Below are 19,806 nucleotides of genomic sequence, written 5' to 3'. Positions count from 1 at the left end.
GCCCTCTTTCTTCTTCTCTTTTGGTAAAAAAGCACCATCAACTTCTGAACTATCTAGGCTAAACATCCCTGGCTTGCTTTAGTAAGTTAGTAGTTAATTAACCTAGTCAGTCAGCCAGTCAGTTTACTCTTCTCCCTCTCTTGCTTTTCAAATCCAAATAGTGGCCCAAGTTATATTTTCATTTTTCTACCTGGTCTTCATCACTACTGGCTACTCTCTATTCATACTTCACAAGCCTCACCTGTATTTTTGAAATAGCCTCATAAATTATCTCATCACCTCCAAATCTCTTTACATTTGATTCATCTCATCTATTGCCCATTCAATCTTGCTAAAGTATATAACTCTTGGATTCACCCTCACTTTTTCAGGCTTAGCACAAGTGCAAGTAAATTGTGGCAGTGACATATCATTAATTAAACATTTCCTACTTCCAGCAAGAAGTTTTCTTTTCCTTCTATAGCCTTACCTTCCTTATAGCACTTATTATTCATCCTTAATGTTATGGGCATTTATGAATAGCATTTATTGCACACTTGGTATTTTTAAAGCTCAATAGTATGATATATTTCCAGTATGAGATATTTTTCTAAAAACAAGAATTATAATTGTTACTTCCTTATAGTTCAGAAGCTTACTTAAGAGAAAATTTGTTACAAGAAAGTGCTAAAATACTGAAAGAAGTTCCAACTATTATTTTTGTTGACTCTGGCTCAATAGCACAGCATGTTCTAGCAAAGTAAACTATCGAAGACTGAGATTTTTTTTTAAACATCTCACTTCTAAAGTGGCTGCAGAATCTTGGCTTAAGGAAATAAACTAGTACGATCTTTACGACTCTAGGAGAATAATAGTTGTCCCCCTTGCCACAAAAATATTAAGTATACTTAAGTATGACATGGTACATGAACTGATTTTATAGCAATGTCAGATGATTAATAATTAGACATTAGGAGGAACAAAATATATTTTGTACCAGACAACTGATACAGTTTTTGACTAGTTGGTTGGTTAAACTCTTCTAGCTTCTTAGTTTCACCTCAGTGCCCTTCTCAATTCTAAACAGTATAACACAGTACATTTTTATTTGAAGAACCCATCCAGACTGCTTACATTTCCTTGGGATTGATTTTGCAGTCTCTAAGTACAGGTAGTAGTTGGTTCTGTGTGCACACACAAAAAAACTTTGAATTGATTTAAAATGAACCAGGTCAGTGTAGATCAATTTAGGCCACAACGACCCATGAGGAGATGCAAATTAGGATTCTCCTACTGAGACTGAAAATAGATTCCATCAAGTCTTCTCTAAGCAGATTCTGAAAATGTATCTTAAAAGGGACAGCTATAAAAATTCCAAGATTACTGTAGCAATTTGAGTAAGAGAAAATGGAAGATAGGACAGGAAATAAAAAGATATTTTAACACAAAAAAATTTCTCAACATATAACCTAGTGTTTTTAATCAGTTTAGGAGGAAGACACCATTGGAAGAAAAAAATAAAAGAGCAATGTACTAACGATTTTAGACCACCTGCACCTGTCAATCATAATTTCTCCTGCAAAAGTGATAAAGGGCAGTTCCAAATATGATAGAAAACACTGCATGTGCATGCATATATTCTTTCCCATGTGTGAGGTACTTAACAGACACTTTTTGGTTTTCCAGGTGCTTTACAAAAAAGCTAATAGCTAATTCATAAAGCCCCTGCACCAAAAACTGGAGCTGACTTTATTTGAGGGTCGCATTGCTATCACACACTGATTGTTTCACTGATGTCATGAGATCAAAATATGGAAAGTGGAAATGATTTTACAATTACTTTTGGTGTATTTCCCTGTAGCACAATGAGCGGTTTCAATTTATTACCGGAGTCGAGTCCCCATTCTGACAACCCCAGGTATAAGACACTTCACTTTAAATCTCTATTGTTTAACTTTAGAACTATTGGATAATAAGGTGCTCCTTAAGGGTACATTCATTGGCAAACATGTTTTAGTTTGGGTGAAACTATAGATCACCCAGTTTAAGGATCTTAGCCCTGGCTCTGCTACTAACTAGCTGGGTGTAACACAGCCTTCAGCCTCTCAACACTTTAATCTCCTCATCTCAGCCTCTCATTTGAGCCCCTATTACCTTGTCTGAACTCCCTGAGCTTTAGTCAACCTGTTTAGTTCTTTCACTGTTTCATTTTATAACAACCAAGACTCAGTTTTAATACCATAAGGCAAGAAATAAAGACCAATATTATAAAACAAACAATTTAAGCAGTGTTAACTAGACTTCAGAACAAAAACGATTACCAGAGCCAAAAAAAAAAAAAAAAAGGACATTATGAAATGATGGGGGGGAAATCAATTCACTAAGAATAAAAAACAATCCTAATTATGCATGGACCTAAAAGCTGTGCTTACAAATACATGAAGCAAATATGGAAGTGAAAGAGAAATGGACAAATCTATACTTTGGATTTGAAGTATCCATAATACTTGGACACTTCAACAATTTTCTCCCAGCAATTAATGTAACAAGTAGACAGAAAATTAATAAGGATATTAAAACCAGAAAATTAAAAACAGAAAATAAGGATATTAAAACCAACACTACCAACTTTATGTAATTAACATTACAGAACATTCCAACTAACAACAGAATATATTTTCATCTGTACATGGAAGATTCACCAAGACACAGTATTCTGAGCCATAAATCAAACCATAATGCATTTAATAAAAATCATAAAAAGTCCATTCTAAGACTACTTAAAAACTTAAATTAGAAAACAGTAAAAGGAAGGTATCTGGAAAAATCTCCAAATACTTGGAATTAAACTACACCTCCTAAACAACCCATGAGTCAAAGAGGAAGTCATAAGAAAATGAGAAAATATTTTAAATTGAAAGAAAACAAAAATTTTTTAATTTGTAAAATGCAGTTAAAACAATGTTTAAAGGTAAATGTTTACATTAGAAAAAAAAAAAAAAAAAAAAGAAAAGGCCCCAAATTGGTGATCTAAGCTTCCACTTTAAGAAACTGGGAGGGGCGCCTGGGTGGCTCAGTTGGTTGAGCCTCTGACCTCGGCTCAGGTCATTATCTCATGGTCTATGAGTTCCAGCCCCGTGTTGGGCTCTGTGCTAACAGCTCAGAGCCTGGAGCCTGCTTTGGATTCTGTATCTCCCTCTCTCTCTTCCCCTCCCCTGCTCATGCTCTGTCTCTCTCTGTCTCAAAAATAAATAAAAACATTTAAAAAAATTAAAAAAAAAAAGAAACTGGGAAAAGAAAAGCAAATTAAACTCTAAGTAGAAGAAAGTATAAATAAATATGGGTGCAATAATCAATGAAATTGAAAGTGGAAAAAACAATAGAGTAAATGCAAATCAAATGCTTTTCTTTGCAAAGATCAATAAAAATTATAAACGTCTAGCAAGACTTACCAAGCAAAAGAACATAAAAATGGAAGCTACCAATTATCAATATCAAACTAAAAAAATAAACATTATTACAGATCCTATAGACATTCTAATGATAATATAATATTACAAACTAATCCCCATGAATTCAACAGCTTAGATGCAATAGGCAAATTCCTTGAAAGGCAAAAACTATCAAAGTTCATTCAAGAAGAAATCAGTGTAACGTGACTACTCTAATATATATAAAGGAACTGAATTCTTAAAATCCTTCCAAGAAAGGAAATACTGAACCCATTGGATTCAATAATTCTCCTAAACCTTTAAGAAAGAAATCATATCTATTCTACAGTAACTCTTCATAAAAGTAACACTTTCTAATTCATATTATGAGGCAGCACTGCTGAGATACTAAAACCAGAAAATGTGTTACAAGAAAAAAAAAAAATCTGTGGATAAATATTTTTCATGAACACAGACATAAAATTTTTAACAAAATGATAGCAAATCAAGTTCAGGAATATATAAAAAAAGATGATAAATTATGAGCCAGTATGTTTTATTTCAGGAATGCCATTTCAACACTGAAAAATCAATCATCATGATTACCATATTGCTAAAGAAGGAAAACAAATTACAAATGCCACAGTTCGTTAATATATATTATAATGCATTCTAAAATTTGTATGTATTTTGCACATATTTGCAAAGAACAAGCATATGTGTGTTCCAATCAAAATACATGCACATGGTGGCAAAGTAGTCAGTAGCCTATATATATTCACTCAAAATTATGACAAAGGTAGTATATCCTGATCTGTCATCTATCTAGAGACAGAATCTTTATCATGATAAACTCCTTGAAGCTGGGAATTGTGTTTTTCTGCCATTGTTTATCATAACTTCTTAAAAGCAAGTTCTCCTTTATCTTAAAGATCCTGTCTTAAAGATCTCTTAAAGATCCTGTGTGTGTTTATTATAATTGTTTTTTTTAGTTTTTTCCTTTATTCTAGTTTCATCCTAATTTATCTTTCAACTGTTGATTTTCTCGCTAGTTCTCTTGTAGTATTCATTTGTGGGAATTTTGGTTGTAAGCTTATTTTAGGTTGATGTTTTAATTTCTCTCTTCACCCATCACTTGTTTTCCTTCTCTCTCTTTCTTTGCTCAACCTTTCCTGTGTCTTTGTTTTACAACCATTTTCTTCAGGTTGTCGCAGTGTTCTGGTGTTCTAATACAAAATAAGGTCACATGTTGGCTTTGTGGAGCTCTCCTTCTCTAGTGATATGAAGATATTGTAAATCAATGAGCCAACAGAATCTTAGCTTAGTACCTAGTTTAGAGCTTGTATCTGTGTCCTCTTAATCTCCTGGGAATGCAGCCTGATCTCAAGTGTAGGCTCAGGCAGGATTAATAGCAGCTTTCTTCAGCCCCTTTGAAGAGAGACGGGAAGCTGACAGAAATTATAGTAGTAGGCCTGACTACACGTCCCCATCTTATGTTGGGGTGCTTTTATTCTCTGATACCCCACAGCAGCTGAACCCAAAGAAGTCCCTAGCGGCTTTTGGCCACCATGCTGATCCCCACTCACTACTCTCCATTTCTTTTATGTTTTTTATATAAGGATAGGTTGTCCTCATTTTTTGTATGATTATGAATTTTTACTTTTAAAACCATTTTTATGTACCTCCTATGTGTCTGGAGCAGTTAGAAGGGATGACATGCTCTGGGGCTTCAAGTATGTACTTCCTACACTAGCTTGGTTAGAACTCTTGTACCTAAAACACTCCAAATATTTGCTAAAGTGACTCATATAAATTTTGCCTAATAGGAAATATTGCAGTTATGTTATACTGAGTTATTTTCTTTCCCTTTACTTCCAGCACTGTGTATTACATGAAATCAAAATGTCTCTTTGAGGTTAACAAGAATTAAGCCTTTAGGATGATTATCAGGCATCTTTGAGGCCACAGGACCATTTGATGGTATATGTAGAATTGACTTAGGCACATTTCTTTTTCAGCCTTATTATTTTGTTTACATACTTACCTGTAGAAAATACAGATATTAGAAATCACATTTTATGCTATTGCCTTGGAAACATCAACTTTCTGTTATTCTCAACTATATCAGTAGCATTCCTTGCCCCCTGATGCTAGGGAAAGTAGAATTCTCTGTAGACTACAAGGACCAACTGTTATTTGCACTAAAGCTTTTATTCTTTGATCCATTAGCAGGTTGATGTCTCTTAATGTCAAAAGGTGCACAAAGCTTCAAAGACACATAGCACTGAGTTTGATCTTAAAAATACAAAATAAAAAAAATTTTTTTAATCTTAGGAACAAGTCCTGTCTTTCCCTTATACTAGTGAATTAAAAATATTACCAGTTCATGCCTTAGTGGCCATTGACATTAAAAATCAGCAGCTGTGAAACAGGACCTCCTAATATTCTTCAATGTATTTGCCGTGCTAAGACTCCAAGAGCCTTGGTTTCTTAATGGTTTCTAAGTATCATTCCCCACTAAAAGGAACAAGGGCTCCTTGAAGAAATGGCTAACTTCAGAACTGGGCAGGAAAGATAGAAGGTGAAAAGTATCTGGTTCTAGAGAGTCTGGAAGCACTTTTTTAAAAATACTGAGGGGCGCCTGGGTGACTCAGTCTGTTGAGTGTCCGACTGGCTCAGGTCATGATCTCGCGGTTTGTGAGTTCGAGCCCCTCATCCAGCTCTGTGCTGACAGCTCAGGGCCTGCTTGGGATTCTGTGTCTCCTTCTCTCTCTGTCCCTCCCCCGCCTGTGTGTGTGTGTGTGTGTGTGTGTGTGTGCGCACTCTCTCGCTCTCTCTCTAAAATATATAAATGTAAAAAAAAAATTTTCTTAAATACTGAGACATATCAAAATGACACAGGAATCTGACTGAAGGTCTCCCCTAAGCAATATACAAGACCAAGTAATGATGAGAATAACAGATTAAAACTCATTGAGAAAAACAAGGATCAATAAAATTATAGGGTTATAAATAAGGATTATAAATGAGTAACTAAATAATTGTGTAAATAAGTAAAGAAGGAGAAAGGGAAAGCTCTTTTGGAAGAAAGATGACTCCTAAATGCAGTATAGAGATAGAAAATTTTGCAACTGTGATTGCTGTGCAAGAAATATGAAACAAAAAAATATCAATGAATACTGAAACTAGTGGGTAGAGGTTTAAGAGGAAACGAGGTATTAAGATAGTATCAAAATATTTTCTGATAAATTAATTGCCGATAGAATATAGATTAAGTCTATGGTGGAAAAATCTATTAGACACGACCTTAACCAAGAGTTGAAAATTAAAATCACCAATAATCAAATAGACTAATATCCTTGATATGATACACTGAGAAGGACATATTCTTTCTGTGCTTTTGTTGCTGCAGGTGAATAACCTGAATCTAATTATGAGGAAAAATTTAACTCATATCATGTTTTGTTCTACAATGTAGTTTTCTGTCATCTGTAAAAATGTCAAGATTAAAAAAAAAAAAAACATAAAGGTTGAGGAATGGTTCCAAACCAAATGAGACAAGAGAGACATGACAATCAAATGCAATGTGTGATTCTGGACCACATCCTGGAGCGTGGGGAAAAAAATAGCTATAGAAGAACTTTCAAAAAAAATTGGACACGTTTGAATATGGACTGTGAATTATAGGTTAGTACTGTATCAATTTCAATATCCTGATTTTGGTAATTGTTCTGTGTTTATATAAGAGAATGTTCTTGTTCTGGGGAAATATACTGCAATATTTAGGGATAAAGGGACATGCTGTCTGAGATTTACTTTCACGTGGTTTGGTAAAAATGTATGTGTGTATATGACATACATACATCGTATCTGTGTTTATGTGGCTGTGTGAATAGATAGATGTATAGACAGGTAATAGGCATTGCATGATAAAATGAATGCAGCAAAATGCTAACAATCTATGATTCCAGAAAAAAATACATATGGATATCCTTTGTACTTCTCTTGCAAATTTTCTTCTGTTTGATATTGTATCAAAATAAAAAGCTATTCCCCCTCCCAAATACTTGCATTAGAATGCTAAACATTTATTCCCAAAATATTACAAATATTATTTTGCTCAAATCATTTTTGAAGTACTTTTTAAAAAATCATCTTTGAGGATATGTTGCTACTTCTCACACACAAACACGTACACACACAAATGCTGTTACATATATCATAGTCGGATGTTTATTAGATATCTTAAACTTTCTATGTCCCAAACATGTTGTTTTTGCCCATTTAGTCCTGTCTTTTCCCTTGATCTCATTTCAAGCCATTCTTATTTTAGTGAAATGGCAAAGTTCTCCCTCTTGCTAAGTTCAGACACATGGGACTTATTCCAAAGATCCCATTTCCCCTCCTTTTGTCCATCTCCAATTCATCAGTATTTACTGTCAGTTCTACTTTTAAACACTCTTCTCTGACTCCAGTATTTCTTCCCTCCTCCAGACTCCCTATCACATCTCACCTGCCCTACAGTGCCACCCTCCCACCTAATGTCCCTGTATCTCCCCTCGCCTCTGTGTTCTCCATCACACTGGCCTTCCTGCTGCCCCTTCCACAGGCCAGGCTGACTGTTCTAATCTGAAGGCCTTTGTGGTTGCTATCTGACATACTCATTTTCCAAGAATTCACATGACTATCTCTTTTCATCATCCGGGTCTTTGCTCACATATCACCTCTTCTGAGAGAACCTTCCTGACTATCCTGTATAAGGAAGCCATATTTTGCCTAACTTTTCATTCCATTGCTTGAACTTTTTCATAGCACTTCCCACACACTGAACTTATGATAACAGTTATTTTTAATATAGTTATTTTTATTCCCACATTAAAAGAGCCAGAGAGGAGAAAATTGCCTCTTCAGTCTTTTATCAGCAGAGTACAGTACCTGACAAATTGTAGATGCTCAGTAAATATCAAATGAGTGAAAATGGGCAAGAGCTACACAATAAATACAGACTTGCAATGTTATTGCTATGGGACAATAATATTACTCAATTCCTGAGTCAGCAGCTTGGGACTAGGTTGATGGGGGCTGAAAAGTCGAAAAGATGGGGAGAGGAGAACAAGGGAGAAAACTGCACAGCTTGATAAGACATCATGGAGGGCCAGATTTAGTCTGGGATCTAGACTGTGCTGCCAGTTTGCTCAAAATGGCATTAATGTGTAGGTGGTTGCACCTGGAAGTATGGCATAAATGTAAATGATACCTAAGAGTCCAGCCCTGCTAACGTATGGTATGACCTTTAAGTTCACATTTATTCAGGTGCACCACACAGCATCTGTCAGAGGATATACAGTTCTCATATTCAAAAACATCTTTATGTAATGAGAGAAATCATTCCATATAGAATATAGATGAAGAGGAACTTTACATTTTGAACAGGAGACATAACCATGATAATGTGAATCACCATAGCATTTGGAAAGACCTTAGAGTTAAACTTACATATACCATGAAACTAGTGCATATTATAGATCGTGAAACTACTATAAAGTTCCATTCTTCCAGCTCACTAACTGCAAATGTTTTCCAAGGACTTTGAGGCAGGAAATTAAAAGCAAAACATGCTAATGCCTATCCTGGTAATACTTTCACTGGAAATCAGCCAAAGCCTTGGACAGGCTCCCCTAAGTCAGTACTGTCCCTATCAGCAGACAGTTTTCCTGAAGAAAACTATCAAACAAACCACACCAAGAAAAGCACTACCAAAAGGCAAAGATTTTCAATGTAGATACAGAGTGGGAAATCTGCCTTTACTTTCTAACACTGCATTAGCACACTGTCAAATGAATATGCTGATAGACAAAGACAGGGAAAACCAGGTCAAGAAGATCAGCCTGGTTGGGAAGCTGTCTTGATAAAATATTATATTGGTGAGGCATCAAACTGGAAGTTCCTCAGAGCTGTGGTCATGTCTAGCTTTCTATTTGTCACTGGGACCTCTACCTGACAAAGCTGTCACATTCAACTTCTTAAGCCATTCCATCAGTGTCATCTATGATTGGTAGTTAACATCATATGACAAGGCAGTGTCCATGAAAGGGTAGTCTAGAGCCCAGACCCTTAACCAGCCCTGAAGTTAGGCTGCCTAATTTGTCAGCTGGGTCCAATTTCAGTAAAGGGATCTGAATGTACCAGAATATTACTTTCTTATTCTCCTTAGAGTACCTCTTGTGTAAAGAAAATTTCAATTTCAATTTGCCATTTAAGTATACTGCCATCTCAGTATTTTGGTGTATAAATTAACATTTTAAAGGTTGCTTTAACAGTTCTGCAATTCCAAACATCTAACACATATACACAACTACTAATTTAGGAACTTAAACTAAATAAATAATAAAATGTGCCCAACCATCTATCTACAGATTCACTCATCAGTGCATTGTTGGTAAAAGCAAGATGGGATGTCATGTACAACATGGTGACTATTGATAACACTGCTACATAACACATAGGAAAGTCACTGGGCAAGTATTCCCTAAGAGTTCTCAGCACCAGGGGAAATTTTTCTTTCTTCTTTTCTCCTTTCTGTTTACTTTATCTATATGAGAAGATGGATGTTAACTGAGCCTATTGTGGTAATCATGTCACAAAATATGTGAATCAAACTACTGTGTTGTATGTGTAAGTTTAAGACAGTGATGTATAAGTTTAAGACATCCAATTAGTTGTTAAAAAACCTGGCAGGGGGCAGGGGGATACAATAGGCTCTTGCAGAGCCAGACTTGGGTGGGACAGCACCACTTCCAATCTGAAACAGCTATAGAAAGATCAGTAAAATTCTATTTCTAATGACTAATAACAAATTTCTGGAAGGGAAGAAGATTAGCCAACAAATCCTTGGGATTTATTTGGCTCCCCTAAATTCAACCCTATCAGAATTCTATATTTTCTCCTAACAGTCTTCTAGGCATATGTATTACAAGCACAATCCAACAACAAATTATATCCTCTTTTAACTTAAAATTCCTGCTTGGCAATATGGTACTAATACTACTAATTGGCTAGAAAATAATAGTTTATTGATTGGTTCTCCCAATATTTACTGCATATCTACCATATGCATCAGCTTGTATGTTACCAATAAGATATAGCAATGAACAAGACAGAAAAATCCCACATGACATTTTCATTCTAGGGATACTTAATGAGTTGGGAAAACCTTCACATTCTAAGAATAACTGAAAATAGCAGATTACAAAATACTATAAGCAAAATAATCACAATTATGCAAAACAAATAAGTTACTTATTATTAAGTGAATACTGCTATTTGATTGGAAAGACATCTGTGGAGAAATTGGGTGTTGCCTGAGAAAAGTGAATAGCTAGTGTGACAGATCCCCACCATTTTATTACCTCTGTACTTTTGAGACAGGTGCAAGTTTTATCAATGCAGGAAAGTAGATCACTCGCTAATGAGATTCATATAAACTAAGTTTTAAAAAATAGATGCACAAAAACATAATGCCAGATATTGATTTACAAAAAGAACTAATTTAGCAGCATAATCTCTCCCTATAGGCAATTCCACACAGGAAAGCAATTTTTTTTTTTTTAAGTTTGCATATTGAGCAAAAGATCACAGCAAAGGAAATTAGATAGATTAGGGCTGCTTTCTACCATGCTCACTTTTCTCTGCTTCCACTGCTGACTAGCCTCCTAAATTTACCCATTGTTTCTTTAGATGAGTTTATTCACTCAGAAGAATAAAGTAACTTGATTGAATGAGGATCTTTTGGTAAGTGTAATTTCTCCCCTTATCCACTAATATATATTTCTGGGTTTTGGAGTTCATAAGGCGACAGTGATATCTTAGTGGTTAGCTACAGTGTGTACAGGGTGTGTGTGTGTGTGTGTGTGTGTGTGTGTGTTTACTGGGTAAGTCACCTCCAAAAAGTAGATCTGTAAGGGAACACACTAAAATAGTAATAATGATTACCTAAAGGTGATAGGAAGAGGGATGTGAGGGATTATTTCTTTTTCTCATTTTTTATGAAAAATATGTATGTTTATAACCAGAAAAGCAATTAAAGAAGATGGTGACACACCAGTACTCCTGCCAAGAAAAATGGGGAAAACAAGCTTAAATCATTCACTTTGCTAAAGTGGCTAAAACTTTGAAGACCAGTTAAGAAAGGTTTTCAAGGGAAGATGACAAAAGAGATCAGCTAATCCTTCTTAGATACTATTTCTCCATGTAACTTGTCAATTGTGAATGCAGAATAAGAGGCTAAAAATCTGGGCTTTGCTGGGTAGAGGCATACTGGTGGGAGACAGAAAAACTAGGAGAACTTCTGGTGGTCTTGTAAGGCTGGAGAGATAAAACTGAATAATTGATGAGCTTCAAAATCCAGCCAGTTTTTCTTTAGAAGTATTGCCAAATTCTAAAACTGCAGTGTGGGAAGCTAACACACTAGCAGAACACCTCTGAAAATCAAAGGAGCATTTGCAGCATAGTTTCCAAACTATGAGAGCCATCAGTTCCAAAACTCATGAAATATTTCAAAAAGCTTACAAATAAAAAATAAGATAAATACAAAGAAAATAACACTTAAGTATATCATATTTACAACTACTGAAAGCAAAATATAAAAATCTTCAAATGAGATCTATATTAGCTTGCTTGGGCTCCTGTCAAAAAAAAAGTGCTACAAACTAAGGGGCTTCAACAACAGATTTTTATTGTCTCACAGTTTTGGAGGCTATTAGACAAGAAGATCAAGGTGTCGGCAAGGTTGTTTTCTTGTGAGGGAGAAATATGTTTCATGTTTCTGTCTAAGCTTCTAGTGGTTTTGTGACAATCTTGGCATTCCTTGGATGTGGCTATATCACCCTGATATCTGCCTTTGTCTTCACATGACATTTTCCCTGTATATTTATCTGCATCCAGATTTCCCCCTTTATATAGGAACATTAGTCATACTGAATTAGGGGCCCATTCTACTCCAGTATGACCTCATCTTAACTTAATTCCATATACAATATCTCTATTTTTAAATAAGGTCACATTTTGAGGTACTGAGGGTTAGGACTTCAACATGTTAATTTTGAGACAACACCATTTGAACCCATAATTATTGCCTTAAATAAATGCATAACTTTAAATATAAATGTAGAAAAGACTAATAATTAATGATATTACTTATGAACAGGGATGCGATAATGATAAATGAATCATTAGCAAATCTATTTGAGTGGTATATAAAAACCATAATATATCATGATCATATGGGTATAATTCCAGGAATACAAGTTCAGTTTATCAATCAAAAATCAAGTGGTGCAATTTATCAGTTTAATTGAATAAAAAAAACATATTTTAAGAGATATATGAATATGTTTGATAAAACCCAAGATCCTTTCATAATAAAAAATATCTTAGTAAATTAAGGAATAGGAATTACTTCTTAACTTGATAAAGATGATTTTTTAAGTTCACAGCTAATACCACACTTAATGATGATTCATTGAAACCTTTATCCATGAGACTGGGACTTATTCAGGAAATGCACACTGTTATCACTTCTATTCAACTATAAGTTGAAGCCCAGAATAATAAGGAGAGACAGTATACAAAACACCTAAGTGCTGGGGTGAAGAAAGGAACAGAAAAACAGTATTATTATCCTCAGTGACTGTTGTACATAGAAGATAAAGATATCCATAGATAAATTTTTAGACTATGTCTATATTTAATAAGGCTACTATATACAAAATGCACAAAACACTGCCATTTCTTTATGACAACAAACAAATAGCAAATACAAATTTTAACATACATTTATAAAATATCGAAAAGTCAAATATCTAGAAACAGTGCTAACAAAAGTATTTAAGATTATATACTGAATATCACCAGATATTAAAGAACACCTCAGTAAATTTAGGAATGTACTATGATTATGAACTGAAAGGCTCAATACCCTAAAGATAGTATTTTTTCCCAGATTAATTCCTCTATGCAACATTCATTAGCTAATGCTAAAATCTGTGTGAAAACTAAAAGGGCCTGAAGAGTCTTAAGGCAATCCTAAAGTAGAAGAACAAATATTTTAATCAAGAGTTATTAGATAGGGGGTGCCTGGATGGCTCAGTCAGTTGAGCATCTGACTTTGGCTCAGGTCATGATCTCACAATTTATGGGTTCAAGCCTTGCATCAGGCTCTGGGCTGACAGCTTAGAGCCTAGAGCCTGCTTCTCAGATTCTGTATCTCCCTTTCTCTCTGCCTCTCACTTGCTCATGCTCTCTCTCTTTCTGTCTCTCAAAAATTTAAAAATCTCAAAAAATTTAAAAAGATTATACAAAAAAAGATTTATTATACAGTCACAGAAATTCAGAGGATGATATTAGTTAAAAATATAGAAGCAGACCAGTGGCACAAAACACAGTGTAGGAAAAGACCGCTCACATACAGTTATTTGCTTTGTGACTAAGGTAATCCTGCAGTGCAGTGAGGAAAGGCTATCTTTTTCTCTTTTTCAATAACTGTGCTGGATCCATTGGATATCCATAGAGAAGAAACATTTTGATATCTATGGTACCATTTATAAAATTCCATCCCTTATATATTGTAGTTTTTAATATGAATGACAGCTTCCAGGCAACATGAAGTAATGGAATTTTATGTATGTTCCTGTTTGAAAAATTGCTTTTTTTAAAAAAAGTATAATTGATAAATACAGATTTTTAAACCTATTGTCAACACTGGACATCAAATGATGATAGACAGTAATCTTCAAAGACAAGAAACAGATGAGGTCCCATTATCCTAACTCACTGCCTAGGCAAAGTCATCAAACCATGGTGTAGGGAGGGAGAATCCAGGAAGAACTCAGCGGTTGCTTGAATTGAAGAAATGGAGCTGACTGGACAGGGAGGCCAAAACAGCCAGAGTTTTCAGGGCAAGGTGCTGGAGAAGAGAGAGCTTAATTAAGAACTCTGGAAAACTCCAGAAGGCCCCACTCAGCTGAGTGATGGTCAACCCATGCATGTGAGTGAACTACCAGGGACTGGAAAAACAGACACTGGAAAAAATTAGAGAAAACAATCCTTGGTGTTCATACAGGACCAAAAATAGTCCATTTCCAATCACTTTTTCTCCTTCTCTTCATTATCCCACCTTAGTGGCTAGAATTGCAGAAAGTGGTTATTATGTTTTTATCTTTTACTAGATTTACTATTTACAATAAAAATTACAGGATCTTTTGGATGATTTGCAACCCATACAGAAGTAAAATTCATGCCAAGAATAACACAGAGGCCAGGAGGGAAGAAAGAAAAGTATAGTGTTGATATGTGAAGTATTATAATAGCACTGGGAAGCTGACTGTGATAAGCTAAAGATGTATACCATGACCCATATAAGCAACTACATAAATAACAAAGGGTTATAATTAATAAGCCAACAAAGGAGATAAAATGAATCATAAAATGCTCAATTAACTCCCAATTAATTAAAAAATAAGCACAAAAAAGAACAAAAAGGCAGCAAAGAACAGACAGGATAAAAGAAAACAAAAGATAGTAGCATACTAAAAGATAGTATGTATACTAGTAGTATATTTAGTATATTTAGTATATTTAATATATTTAGTATATTTAGTAGTATACTAAAAGATAGTAGCATACTGAAACCAAATCATATTAATGATTACATTTATTTTTTCATGTTTATTTATTTTGAGAGAGAGAGTGAGCAGGGGACAGGCAGACAGAGGGGGAGAGAGAATGCCAAACAGGCTCTTCACCATTGGCACAGAGCCCCATACAGGGCTTGATCTCACAAACTGTGAGATCATGACCTGAGCCAAAATCAAGAGTCAGACACTTACACAAGTGAAAAATCCATGTGCCCCATGTTGATAATTACATTTAATGTATATGATCTGAACACCACAATTCAATGGTAAAGATTGACAGATTGGCTACACAAGACTAAAGTAAAAGCTGCCTGTAAGAAACACACTCCTAACCTTACAAGTAGGTTAAAAGTACAACAGAAAACCATATTCCATGCTAACACTAATCATACAACAAGCTAAAGTTTATCAAAAGAATGCTGGGGTGGCCATAAAAATGGCCATTTGTGGGAAAAGCCACAGAAAGCCACAGAGATCGTGAGTGATCCTCAAGTCTAGACAGAGGCCAGTGTGAGAAGGGTGACAGATGTGAGCCGATCAGCTACATTCTCTCCTCCTTATCCTGTCTTCCTCACTGGAACTACAGCAAGCAGTTACTGTGTTTCTTTTGTTGTAACAAATGTTATATTTGGGTTCTTGTTTATAAAGAGTATTCACCACTGAGGGGCAGGTGCTTAGAACAGAAGTTCAAGAGGCCACTGTCTCTACAGCAGGTCTAGTCTGGCGGCCCTCAATCCACTCTATGCAAAACAATTATCCAAATATAATAGGATACTGACCTTTTACCAGGTTATAATCTATGTAGAAAATCTAACATAAGCTCTTTCACAGCCTTACCTGGAGCAAAGAGACACGTTATTGTCACAGTTTTTGTTGTAAATAAATTACTTTATCTTGTTGATTGTCAGAAGGCCTAGTTAGCAGATCAAAGGATATGTGAAAGCAAGTTTCTTAGTTAGCATAAAGGTGTTTCTATTTAGAAAATACATTTCAGGACATGACCTTTTTTATAGCCTAAATAAGAATTTGAAATTATTAAAATTAAATTATCTCTTGAGATAAAGAATTATTTTTCTCTAGAAATGCTATTAAGTATAGAAATGTTTTTCATAGGCATTATTTCATTTAATCCTCATAATATCATGAAACTCATGAGGCATATAGAATTATTCCAATTTCATATTTAGAAACTGTGGCTCTGACAGATCCATTGCTTCAATTCACATAGCTAGTATTTGAACTAAAACTGGAACTAAAGTTTTTCAATAACAATTAAAGTATCATTAATGCTATATCACAGCTACCTCATAACATATGTTGCTAATAAATTTAACCTGAACAATTGGCCCTTCAAGTGAAAATTATTTTTAAAACTATAATCTCTTTAAGTTTGAAAGAGAGTAATGAGAAAAAATGTTGCTTTATTTAGTATTGATTTTAATGTCAGAACCAGGGTCTATATTTAACTATCAAATTGACTATTTTATTTTTCCAGACATGTTAACCTAATTGAGTTGCTCTGGTACCATCCATTAAATTTAATCAAAAGCATTGGGGAAAACATTTTTCATTCTTGTAAAGACTCAAATCATGATTCATTGGCTCACTATTTCAAACATATTTGCTCCAATGTGCTGTGCCCTCTACTTTTCAAAATAATATAAGGTACTTTGAGTTATAATTACTTATACCCTTAAAGGAATTATTTGATCCAAGAGTTCCATTTTAGCCTTATTAATAAATCAGTTAGAATACTTGTTGAACATTTATTATCAGATGAATGCAGAAAACACAGGAATAAAATATATTATCGTAATTCTCAACAGGTTTACAATCTAATGTTGGAAATAACATAAAGGCAAACATTAAATTACAGAGTAAGAAGATACTGAAGGAAAATTAACTTTAAACAATGGGAAGTAATAATAAACATATGGTAATAAAATTATTAGTATACAAACCATGTAAAATAACGTAATTTTAGGTCTAATTTTTGGGGCATGCTCTAAGTGCTGTAAGATTTCTGAGTTGGGAAAATAATGTGGTGCGGGATATCCAGGAACACTTCACAAACTCCAAAAATTACTACTGAAGTGGGTATTACTCAGGAGACAAGGTAAATGAGGGCAATTTTATCCTTGGATGGAGTGATTCTTATCCTTTTAGAGATCCATCATATGTCAAGAACCCAGTGTCTACTTTTCTACTCAGAATGAGGGGACACCTCATAGGTAAATAATTCATTCAGTGAGGTAAAATATTAGTCCAATAGTAAAGCACAGACTAAGTTTCAAGAGGGTCAAAACTAGAAATGGAGAAATTGCATTGAGGTTACTATAAGTATCACGGCAAAAGATGATGAGGGCTTGGACTTAGGGATTCACAGTGGAGTGGAGAGACACCGGTGTATTGTAATATATTTTGTCAACAGAATTCTCAAGAGTGCTAGTGAACCGAATATAGTGCTGAGCAGTAGCCTTGAAGAGGAAAATTAACATATCTTACTGAGTTCTGTTTATTTGAGAAATGCAACTTTGTTAACTCCAGATAGCAAAGATCTTCCTTTGGTTTTCTATTCATTGTTCTCCTTCCATTTGTGTAACTGAAGCAAGAGTACAGTTGATTTCTATTAGCAATTGAGACTGGAGACAAAATTTTAAATCTTTTGTAGCAAGGGAAGTTCTGGTACAGAAAAGAAATGATTTGGAACATACTTAAAATTTGGAGTATAAAAAAGGAGAAAAGACCGAGCCAGGATCAACACCCATCTTCAGACTGAAATAATGTGAAAAATAAAATTTCATAAAGCCTAGAGTTAATTTTAAATAATTTTAATGTACTTGTAAAACTCAATACAAAAATGTTAAAAATAATGTAGAAAAAATTAAGGTTGTTAAAAATTAAGATTTCTACTCAATTTTGTGGTGAATTTAAAACTGTTCTTAAAAAAGTGTATCTCAAAAAAAAATGGATAACATGACCTTGAATATAAACACCCAGATTATTCTAAAAAATTATGGAGAAGAATATTTCAAGAGGAAAAATGTGAAAACAATTTAATTTTAAAATTTATATAAAGGGCAAATAGAAGAAGTAATAGATACCTAAAATAGCTGTCATTTACTGAACATTTATTATTTGGCAGGAACTATTCTAAATATCTAATCCTCTTGGCAGTAAAAACCTACAATTTTAAATAGGTTCAAAAAAGAGAAGAAAATATTTTCAATATCAAAAACTTAAGAAATCACATAACACTTAAACAATATGGTTTCCAAAAAGTAAGTGATGAGAAAAGGAACATATTCGCTCACCCTAAAAAGAAACAGATGCTGAGATTGGAAAAACATAAAATAAAATCCCAAAATAGACTTTTATTTAGGCATACTTAAAAAGAATATAATACAAAGATACTGAGAAAATAGGTAAAAATTATGTAAAAATACCAATATATCATTAAAAAGTACTGTTGGTAGTAGTGATAAAAAATGAGGTAGAATATACCAGTAATGCAAGAATAGTTTAACATTAAAAAATTATCTATGGAGAGGATCCTGGGAAGATGGTGGCTTAGGAGGACGCTGGGCTCACCGCGCATCCTGCTGATCACTAAGATTCCACCTACACCTGCCTAAATAACCCAGAAAACCGCCAGAAGACTACCAGAACAGATTCTCTGGAGCCAAGCACAGATGAGAGGCCCATGGAAGAGGGTAGGAAGGCGGAGAGGTGGTGCGCCCTACACAGACTGGCGGGAGGGAGCCAGGATGGAGGGGTGGCCCACCAGCCAAGCAGAGCCCCCGAGTCTGGTTTGCAAAAGCGGAGGGGCCAGATGGAGTGTGTTCCGACAGCAAGCAGGACTTGACATCTGGAAGGTTATAAGCTAATAGCTCTGCTCAGAGAATGGGAGGGCTGGAGGACAACGGGAGGGAGAGTTGTTGAGCCCCTGACCACAGAGCTCAGCTTGGCAGGGAACAAAGGCCCTCGCCAGCGCCATCTCCCTCGCCCATCCCCCAGCCAAAATCCCAAAGGGAACCAGTTCCTGCCAGGGTACTTGCGTGCACCCCGCAAACACCCAGCACTGTGCTTCTGAGGATCCATCCCTCCGGCGGGTCTGACTCCCTCCCAGTGCCCCAGTGCCCCAGGGCCCCTCCAGAAGCAGATCTCTGAAGGAAAAGCGAGCTGAGCCTGCCCCTCCCTCCCCTGTGCACCTTGCCGATCCACCCCAGCTAATATGCCAGATCCCCAGCACCACAAGCGTGGCAGTGTGCAAGTAGCCCAGACAGGCCACGCCACCCCACAGTGAATCCTGCCCCTAGGAGAGGGGAAGAGAAGGCACACACCAGTCTGACTGTGGCCCCAGCAGTGGGCTGGGGGCAGACATCAGGTCTGACTGCGGCCCCACCCACCAACGCAGTTATTCAAAACAGCACAGGGGAAGTGCCCTGCAGTCCCACACCACTCCAGGGACTATCCAAAATGAGGAAACGGAAGAATTCCCCTCAGAAAAACATCCAGGAAATAACAACAGCTAACGAACTGATCAAAAATGATTTAAACAATATAACAGAAAGTGAATTTAGAATAATAGTCATAAAATTAATCGCTGGGCTTGAAAACAGTATAAAGGACAGCAGAGAATCTCTTGCTACAGAGATCAAGGGATTAAGGAACAGCCAGGAGGAGCTAAAAGATGCTATCAA

The 19,806-nt window shown here is 35.5% G+C and overlaps 1 protein-coding gene across 4 annotated transcripts in view; it reads right to left on the bottom strand.

Moving 5' to 3' along the window:
• Positions 1-19,806, bottom strand: part of TMEM232 (transmembrane protein 232) — a 218,661-nt gene that overhangs the window by 27,958 nt on the left and 170,897 nt on the right. The gene's annotated exons all lie outside the window — the stretch shown is intronic.

This window comes from Panthera pardus, unplaced genomic scaffold (assembly GCF_024362965.1).
Source record: "Panthera pardus isolate Hobbes unplaced genomic scaffold, ASM2436296v1 HiC_scaffold_2, whole genome shotgun sequence".
Lineage (NCBI taxonomy): Eukaryota > Metazoa > Chordata > Mammalia > Carnivora > Felidae > Panthera > Panthera pardus.
This window is presented reverse-complemented; position numbering and strand designations above follow the sequence as displayed.